This window comes from Choloepus didactylus, chromosome 10, assembly GCF_015220235.1.
Source record: "Choloepus didactylus isolate mChoDid1 chromosome 10, mChoDid1.pri, whole genome shotgun sequence".
NCBI classification, from domain to species: domain Eukaryota; kingdom Metazoa; phylum Chordata; class Mammalia; order Pilosa; family Megalonychidae; genus Choloepus; species Choloepus didactylus.
The window spans coordinates 35,351,288-35,361,527 of NC_051316.1; the positions used below are offsets into that span (position 1 = coordinate 35,351,288).

Sequence of the window (10,240 nt, forward strand, 5' to 3'; positions counted from 1 at the left end):
TAGTCATATGTAGGGGTGCAATGACTGGATGTAACGATCGTCCATAATTCCTATCAGCTCTATGCTATATTAGCTTCCCCAAATAGAATCAAATTCAAATAAAAGCATCGTGCTTGCTATATAAAGATCCAGCTACCTCCCAACCCTCAAAAATATATTTCTGCTTCAAAGTTGGTAGCATCCACAAACTCTAGATTTCTGTAAATTACATATTGACAACTAATTGTCCCTCTAAAACCCCAACCCAACATGTCCAGAAAATGCTTATCAACTTTCTACTTCCAGTATTTCATATAAGCTCCTCCTTCTTCTCTTTGCTTTTGCTATAATTGGCTTCTTCGTTCTCCTAATCACCCAGGACATTTATCTCCTCATTTCTTTGGTTTTTCCCATCCCACAATTCTTGTCATCTAATCCACTGTCAAATCTTAGTTAATTTACATATGTGATCTTCAGCATCTTTCCTCTTATTTTCATGTCTTTTGAACTATGCTAGCTCAGAGTCATATGAATGCTACCCCGTCTACTGATAAATTCTAATTAGAGGTTTTCCTATCACCACATTTTTTCCCACTACCATCATTTTACATGTCGCTGTCAGATTGATTTGTTATGTTCTCATTCAAAAAGCTTAATGACTTTCCATGGGAGACAATTTGGCATCAATTTTGGGCCAGAGAGCTCCCCTCAAATTATGTCTCTGCCACTTTTTAGCCTTGTGCTCTTAGGCAAATAACTTAATTCTCTGAGCTGTAGTTTTTCCACCTTTAAAATGGGGATAATAATTATTATTGTAAACCAGCTTTGTACCAGTCACTCTACAAATACTTTACTTATAATTTGACAAATTCTCTCAGCCTTCCTTAAAGGTAAATATTGTTTTCACTAATTTTAAAATGGAAAGATTTGGACTCAGAAAGTATAAGTGAATTTCCTGTCATTACAAGATTAGGTGTTACAGCTATTTCCAAAAAGATTAATTTTAAATTGACCACTTCCTCTCTCCTGTCAAAGCTAGACTGATAGAATAATTATTTGAGGATGATAGCCTAAGGGCCATGATCATAATCAAATAGGTTGTATTTCAAAATTATTTGCTGATATCAGTTTTCCATTAGCTCAGACTGGTAGACATGTCCTAGGATACTTGTACCTTTGCTATGCCCTTCCAAGACCTCCCACACCCTCCCAGACTTATTGAAGGGTGAATTTAGGGACTCATGTTTGCATAATAAAGGTGTCATTTATCTACAGAAAGTTGAACAGAGATGGGCACAAGGAACAGCCAGCATAGCATCTCAAGATTTTTAATTAAAAAGAAATAAAGAACACTCAGCAAAGCTGAAAGACAGTAGAAATTATTTGTAAACAGAAGGAATCCTGAAGTCTGCAGAGAGTTGGAAGGGAGATAGATAGACAGATAGGTAAATGCATAGATAGAGAAGAGAGAGGGGAATGAAGCAGATACAAGAGAGAATCAGAGAGAAGAGGCTGTACGATTCCACAGAACAAGAGAGCAATGTAGGGAGAAGTTTCCTTGACTCCTGATGGCTTTTAAATTCCCAGCTCCTAGGCCCCTTTGGACATTCTGTTGAAATACACCTTGCCCTTTCAAATTTTTTTTCCTTTGGGTTGGTTTAGGTGGATTTTTGATGTTTGCAACCAGAAGAGCTCTACTTTATTTAGTTTTTCACAAAATTGCCCAACAAATTATGTATCGACACTTGCCTCCCTCAACCCCACACGCAATTCATTCTCTAAACTTATCTAGAATGATCTTTCTAAAATCAAATAAATCGGAATGTCCCTACCTTGCTTGATATCATGTATTAGCATTCCTGTTTCACTTTGAATAAAATTAAAGCTCCTCAGCATGGCCAACAAGGCCCCGCTTGGTTGAGTTGTTGCATACATCTCAGACTATTCTCACACTATTGCTTGATATCAAACCTGCACCATCCCTGCGTATTGCTCCTGCTTCTCTCCCAGGGACTTTTGGCTTTTGCCACAGAGCTTTTGCACTCTTTTATTCTATAACTAACATTTTCACGCAGATTTGCTCCACAGTGGTTCCTTCCACTCATGCTTTCCTAGCATGAACTTCTTCAGCCAAATATATATATTTTATTTTGATAGATATTTCAAAATTCCTCTTCACTAAAGCTCCTCCCCAATTTACCACCAAAATACCAGTATCTATTTTCCCAACACATGCTGACACAGTAAATCAAACTTTATAATCATAGTTAATGTTTTCTGAGTATTTTTATGCTTCCTTATTTCCCATCAGGTAACCACAGTTACACACCCATACTCATCTTACTTTTAATTTCTTAGACAACCCATGTTCTCATTCACCTCTTGCTGTTCACAGAGATAATTCTCTTTTTTTTCAGAACAGTGCTACAACATCTCCTCCTAACACTTTACCTCACTAAGTTATACTCACCCGTCAAACATTAGTTAGGTGACTGTCATCTGGAAACCCCTCTCTGACACTAGGATTTAGGTTAGAGGCCCTTCCCAAAAGCTCCCAGAGCACCCTGTATCGCTCTTACCATCCTACATATATATCACTTCATATTCCAGTCTCTGTGTTTAATTCTCTGTAGCTCACAATGGCCCATATGCACTATCAGAGCAAGAACTGTGGCTGTTGTCACAGTTGTATCCCTAGCAACTAACACAATGCCTGGTAGATTTGGGGAGTTTGGTCCCTTTTTGCTCTACTTAAAAGCAGTTTATCTCAAGAGTCTCCACTTTCACTGCTACTGAAATCTGGAGTCTGGCAGGAGAATAGCCATAGTATCTGCTATATTTATTGGTGCTTTCTCAATGCCAGGCATTTTCCCAAGCATTTTATATGTACTGTCTCATCAGTGTTCATGACAACCTTACCAAGTAGGTTCTCCTATGTTTCACATTGTAGAGAGGAGAAACTGAAGCACAGAGAGGGTAAGGAAATTGTCTAAGTTCTTACAGATCATGGAGGAGCTGAGAGATGAATCTAGGCAATGTAAATCCATAGCCTATGTTCTTTAACCATTATATGCTATTTTTGGGTGAAACAAATTTTGTGAAAATATGTTCCAGTGATTCCTAGGCATGAGAATTTCACAGGGTCGTATCTGGGGCTTACTGATTTGATGCCTGAGACCAAAATCTCGGATTTTAAAGCACCAGAGACATCTGCTTCTGCATGGTGCTTCCATAAGTGGAGTATTCTATCACCTGTACTCCCAAATGGCTCCCAATAAGGATGTTATTATCAAATTGATAAAATTGTATGAGGAAAATTCACCCTTATTTGCTCATAAAGGAAAGTTTAAGGTCTTGATGGAAGGATAAAGAGGCAACTGGATGTTGCAGGTCTCTGTGAAAAAGAAGATTATCATAAACAGGATCCATAAGTGGTGAATGCAATGTGTCATCTAGAACATAATGAAAAAACTCTCACCCTAAGACATAATAATGGTGCAGTACATAATATTGAATGATTAAATCAATTAATGGATTTTATAATTCTTCCTACTTCTCATGGTGCTGTTGTATCTTTAGAACTTGGATCCTTAAACTTAATGTACCATCCCAGTAATTAAATTATGCTAGGTGCTTGGTATTTTTGTTTCCTTTTCAGCTTTTGATTTTTCCCCTTTTATTTACTGATATTGTAGTATTGATACATTTGTATTAATGAACTACCTTAGAATGTTTTGCAGGGAGGAGAAGGGAGGAAGAGGATGGGGGAAGTGGGGAGAGGACAGGAGTGAAGAGGAGTGGTGGGGGGGCAGAGAAGAGAAGGAAAGGAAAGCAAAGGAAAGACAAATTGAGGAAAATGGAGAAAAGAGAAGCTGTCAGTTCTCTAAAACTTCTGTTTCTAAATATCAGATTCTTAAAATGTTATCCTGTCTTAACTTCCATGACATCACATCCTCCTGGTTTTCCTCTGACAATCTGACAATCCCTTCTCAGCCTCAGTTAAGTAATCCTTTATATTCAAAGTCACACTCTTTATCTTCCTGTCCAAACATGTTTCTGTCTTCCCCAGGATTTCCTCCTCAGTGAATGACTACCATCCATACCATTGGCAAACCAGTCATTCTTGGCTTCTTCCTCTACTTCTTACCCCAAATCCAATCAATCACCAAATTCTTTAGCTTTCTATTTTAAGTAACTCTTTTTTTTCCAAGAGAGTTACATGTCTTTATTACAAATGCATGTAAGTATTATAACATTTCTTGTGAGAGTTAGTCTTTAGCTTGTTTTCATAGAATGGCAAATACCTTTTGAAGTTTACCAAAAAATAAAAAAGCCCATTGCCTCTGCTTTCTAAACAAATTCCTGATAAAAGAATGGGTTTTATTTATTTTACAAGGTAATACATTAATTTTCTTTCAAGGTATAAAAAAAAGGGCAGACTTCCAAAATACAAGTGTCCTTTTGTTTCAAAGTTTTATAAAAAATATATTAATTATGCTCGTTTGTCCTTTGATTTAGTAATCCAGTTTACCAGCAACAAAAATATCAATACAGTATGCAACCCACGTTATTCCTGTAGCAGTATGATGTGAATGTCATTATGAACACCTTGCAAAAGGAGCTCTCCCAGGTATGTGACATTCTTCCTTCATTTTGCAACTTTGAGGGTTCCTACTAGTGCTTCAAAGAGCTTGGCGTATTTGTCATCTGGGAAGAGGACCCCAGATTTCACACTTAAATTTCCATAAACATTTTTTGAACCCAAGTGATGAATTTTCTCCACTAAGAGGTTAACCTCATGATCCACATTCATCGCTGTTTGGCCGCACCTTCCCAGGACTTGTTGTACCACCTCGCTGTCTCTTTAGGTGGAAAGCGTGAGCCTTAGTAACTTTTTAGTCTATCAGTTTCTCTCCATTTCTAATTCTATTACCCTTATATACACCACCTTGCCTGGTTTATGGCCAGAGCCTCCATATTATTTTGATTGTTTGTGTTTGCAAGTGATGAAAACCCAATCCAAACTAGGCAAAACACACAAAACCCAGAAAAAAGATTAAAAAGTTACTGGAGGTAATTTGGAGAAGTAAGAAATGAATGACCAGAACTTAGAAAGGCAGCCATGGGGACCTTTAGAGAAAGGAAAGCAACTTGGTAAAGGGCTTTCTCCAGGTGGCAAGGGAAGTTGCTGCCAAAATCTAAAGGCATACACACACATACACATTTGCCATCTGAGAGGAAAAGTAACAAGTCTTTGGAAAATCCAGGCAAATAGCTCTGATTGGATTGGCTCAGATCATTTTCACATCCTTAGACTAATCACTTTTGGGGTTGCATGATTGGTTCAGCTGGTTCCAGAGCACACCCTTAACAATCTGTATGGTCAAGATGGCTGGGGCAAGTTAGAGGAAGCAGCTCCAGTTCAGCTATAAGGTTAGAGAAGAGAGGGGAGGAGAAATAGTTTCCCCAAAATAGAAAGGTAGCTCAGACATGGCCCAGGGAAGAATTATTCTGAGGTGAGAAATTACTACAATTTATATCTATTTCGGATACATAAATGGTTTATCTGCACTTCTACTCCTTTTCCAGTTGTCCATAGTGTCATCAGGGTGTGTGTGTGTATTTGTTTGGCTTTACTCAAAAAGCAGATCTGATTATGACACTCTTAGATTAAAATCCACTGTTAACTTCCCAAAGTCCCCACAAGTGAACTTGACTTAATAGACTGCTGTGATGGTTAGGTTCATGTGTCAACTTGGCCAGGTGATGGTGTCCATGTGTCTGGTCAAGCAAGTACTGGCCTAACCATTACTGCAAGGACATTTGTGGCTGGTTAATAAACCAGAAGGCTGGGTTATTGAATCATCAGTCAATTGGCTGCAGCTGTGACTGATTACATCAATGAAGGGCGTGTCTTCTGCAATGAGAGAATTCAGTCAGCTGGATCTAATCCAATCAGTTGACGACTTTTAAGGGAGAAAGAGAGAGAACCTTCTTCAGCTAGCCAGTGTCTCCTGAGGGGCTCATGAAACACCATCATCAAAGTTGCCAATTTGCCACCTGCTGTATGGAATTTGGCCTTGTGCATCCCCACAGGTGGGTGAGACACTTTTTAAAAATCTTGTGTTTATAGATATCTCTTGTTGGTTGTTTCTCTAGAGAACCCTAACTAATACAACTACCTTCTCTACAACTGTAATGTTCAGCATTCTCCCTCTTCCAGAGAGCTACCCTCTCTGGTCAAGCAGCACTTATTTCATGTCTACCTCTGCCCCAGGCTATCATATCCTGCCCTTGGCTCCTTGCATGTCTCATTAATTCTGCTATCATCATGCTGTCCATTTCTCTTAACTGGCAAGTACCAGTTTATCATTCTGCTCATATCAATTTTCACTTCCACCAGGACCAGCCTAGGGTCTCTCCATATGTGTGCCCTGTAATTTCCTTATTATAAAAATCATTACATTTTATTGAAATCATTTTAAAGATATAGTTACCCTATCTTTAAAAAGCCTTTTTCTGAATAGCACACCTTATTTACTCATTGAAAAAAAAATCAATTTTATAGACCAGCACTGTCCAATAGAAATATAATGTCACATATGTAATTTTAAATTTTCCAGAGGCATATTTAAAAAGGTAAAAAGAAACAGAAGAAATTATTTTAAAATATTTTATTTATCCCAGTTTCTTCAAAATTTAAACATGTAATTAATGCAAAATTTATTAATGAGTCAAACTACATTATTTTTTCTTACTGAGTCTTCAAGAACTATTGTGTATTTTATACTTATAGCACATCTCATTTCAATTAAAAATTCAATTCCTCAGCTGTACTAGTTGCTCAATAACCACATTAGTTAGTGGCTATCATATTGAACAGTACAGTCACAGTGTCCTTGTGAAAGTAATTTTTCTTCATGCTAACAGAAATTCAGAAGTACGGTGAAGAGCTCTTGGCTTTGAAAAGTATACAATTCATTGCCTTTTGTGTGTCTCTCTCCCTGGCTCATTTATATTTTTAAACAATCTAACACTGGAAGATGTTCAATATAATGATCAATTAGGGGTGGTTTACCAGCTAGTGTAAATGAGCAACCATAGTAAATGGGAACTTTCTGGGCATCACTGACACTTGGTGCTAGAACTGTCTATTTTGGGCACAAAGGCTGGATTCCCACACTGAGGAGACAGAAAGCAAGAACACTGTTCCTGTACCTGTAAGTGGCACTGGGGCAATGATCTGTGAAATGCTGTCCTGGAAACTCCATCACAGGCACCACCATTGTAATTATTTTTTAAATGGTGGTGATGCACAGAGCATTTTGCAAATCTTTTCCTAACCACTCACTGGAAAATGTGAAGGCAGCAGTCACCCACTGCAAATAAAGCATCTGTGACCTCTCACAGCATCAACCTGTACCTGAGTTCTGAGCAAAATCAACTGTTTGTTTCAGGCAATTGGAATGGGGTAAGAAGGGATAATTCATTGTAAGCTATTTCTTTTGGTTGATAAGATGTGATAAATTAATAGCTTCAAAGTCTTAGTAGAGTTGCCATATATCCCATACCAAACCATAGAGCCCAATAACTGAATGTTTGATCTGGCATTCAATTCTGCTTTTATAAATGGGTTTCCAAGGTTGTTCAGAGGCCTAAGAATCTCTAGTACTTAGAGAATCTCTGGTATTCCAGTCTGCTGCTTCTGTTGAAACATTCGGAAATACGTTAAGGAATAGTGCCATTGAAGGCAAGTAGATTATCCAGATTTTTTGCTTTGAAAGAGGTACTGTGAGATAATGTTTATTTTTACTTATATTTAATGGGAATGGTTCATTCCCAAGAAATTAATCATAGCTCCTTCAGCTAGGAAAAATCATAGATGACATTCAGGTTATCTCAGTCTCCAACCAGTGGAGAAATGCCTTTGCAAGCAAGCTATCAGCTTCTGCAATTAACACTTTCTGTGATGGGAATTAAGTACTCTCTAAAGCAGACTCTTCCATTATGCACACAATTCTTAATCTTTGCTTCTGTTACTCTCCATCCCTTCTAATACTGAGCTCAACTCGGTTATCCCAAATTTCTATACCTCTTTTTTTTCTAATACAAAATATTAGAGAATTAAAGAACTGAAAACACCTTCCATATGACAACCTTTAAAATATTTGGACCAAACGCTCCCCAAAGAGACTTTTACGCAAGTTCAAATGTCCATATTTTCCTTAGCAGTTTAAATTCAATTTACATACCTCTCGCTGCCTTGCCTTTTGAGTTTGCATAATCTTTGGAATTTCAGTATATCTTTTAAAATATAGAATTCATAACTAAACATGATACTTCACATAATCTTATGACTATGAAAATAGTGGAGAACTTATTTCCCTCCGTCTAAATTTATAATGTAGCCTAAGATTTCACATGATCACATGCTGAGATGGATGTTTCCTTCTCTATTCTTTGATTATCTGCCTTTTTTTTAGATGAATTTCCCTTTTTGCACTATGAAATAAATTTTAAAATACAGAAAAATATAATTTTTTAAAACTACTAAATTCAACACACTCTGCTTTTTAAACTAGTAACGTTTTGTCATATTTATGTTGGAATTTTTTATAAAAAGAAGTACAATGACTCAGATAAAAAAAATTTTTAAAATAGTCTCCCTGGTACATTTTATGCATTCCTTCCCCCAAATTAATTACTATTCTGAGGCACAGTATATCCTTTTCATACATGTTTTTCTACTTTTATCTGTATCTATCCATATCCATATTCATATGCATAGCTAAATCATCTCTAAGTATATCTATAATTATCTCTATATCTAACTAAAACTAGTTTGCAATATTTATGTGTCTGTATATTTCTGCAACTTGCTTTGTCACATATTTAATCTATTTCTTTTCCTATAGATTAGCATATAAGTGTTTTCCTTTTTTTTGCTATTACAAAACATCATTAATATTACATATATACATATGTGTATATATATACATGTGTATATACCACATATATACGTATACATTTACATATAGATGTCTGTATGTAACTTTTTATATAAAAACTTAGGACAGTTTTAGGTTTTCAGAAAAATTAAGAATAGAGTTCCCATATACCCAGGACCCAGTTTCAACTATTATCATATCAATATGACGTATCTATTATACTTATAGAACAAATAGTGATACATTATTATTAACTGAAGTCCATACTTGATTTATATTTATTCAGTTTTTCTAAAATGTCCTTTTTCTGTTCCAGAAGTCCATCCAGGATACTACATTAAGTTTAGTACTCATGTTTCCTTAGGCTCCTCTTGGCTATGGCTGTTATTTTCCATGTTTTGATGACCTTGACAGTTTTGAGGAGTTCTGGTCAAGTATTTTGTAAAATGTCCCTCACCTGGAATTTGTCTGATGTTTTGTTCATGATTAGATTGGGGTAATTGTTTTGGGGAGGAAGACCACAGCTATAAAGTGCCATTCTCATCACATCATACCAAGAATACCTGCTGTCAACATGACTTACCACTGTTGATGTTAACCTTGATCACATGCTGAGGAAGCATTTGTCACGTTTCTCCTCTATGAAGTTACTCTTTTTTCCCCCCTTTCCATATCATACATACTCTTTGGAAGGAAGTCACTATGGACAGTCCACACTAAAGAGTGGGGAATTATGCTGCATCTACATAAATTATTTGGAATTCTGTTCTTCATGGGAAGCATGTCTATTCCTCCCACTATTTATTTATTCAGTAATTTACTTGTATCAGTATGGACTCAGGTATATTTATGCTATACTTTGATTCATAATCCAATATTATGTAATATACTTTTTTTTGCTCAAAGTGTTTCAAATTTGGCCATTTAGAGCTTTCTCAATTGTCTCCTGTGTCCTTTTGTATATCCCCATTAGTGTGGATTTCTTTTCTGAGAACTTATTTTATGGCAATACATGGTGCTCCAGGATCTCCCAGGATCCTCCAGTATCCCCATTCATTTAATTATTCAATCATTTATATAAATAAATATGGCCATGAATATTTATTTTATACTTTAGATGAGCACCTCCTTACTTTCTGGCACTATAGAATGCTCCAGGATCATCTTATATATTTTCTGACCCTTTCTTAGAATCACCCATTTCTTCGAAAAGCCCTGCTTCTTTTTATTGGTTAATAATATTAGAAAACAAAATCTGGGCACTAGATATGCTTGTTACTATTTGGTGTCATTGCTTATAGTCCCTGTCAACT

At 36.4% G+C, this 10,240-nt stretch overlaps 1 pseudogene; it reads right to left on the reverse strand.

Annotated features, from left to right (window-relative positions):
- Window positions 1-4,546: 4,546 nt before the first annotated feature.
- Window positions 4,547-4,792, reverse strand: LOC119505547 (annotated as a pseudogene).
- Window positions 4,793-10,240: the final 5,448 nt, after the last annotated feature.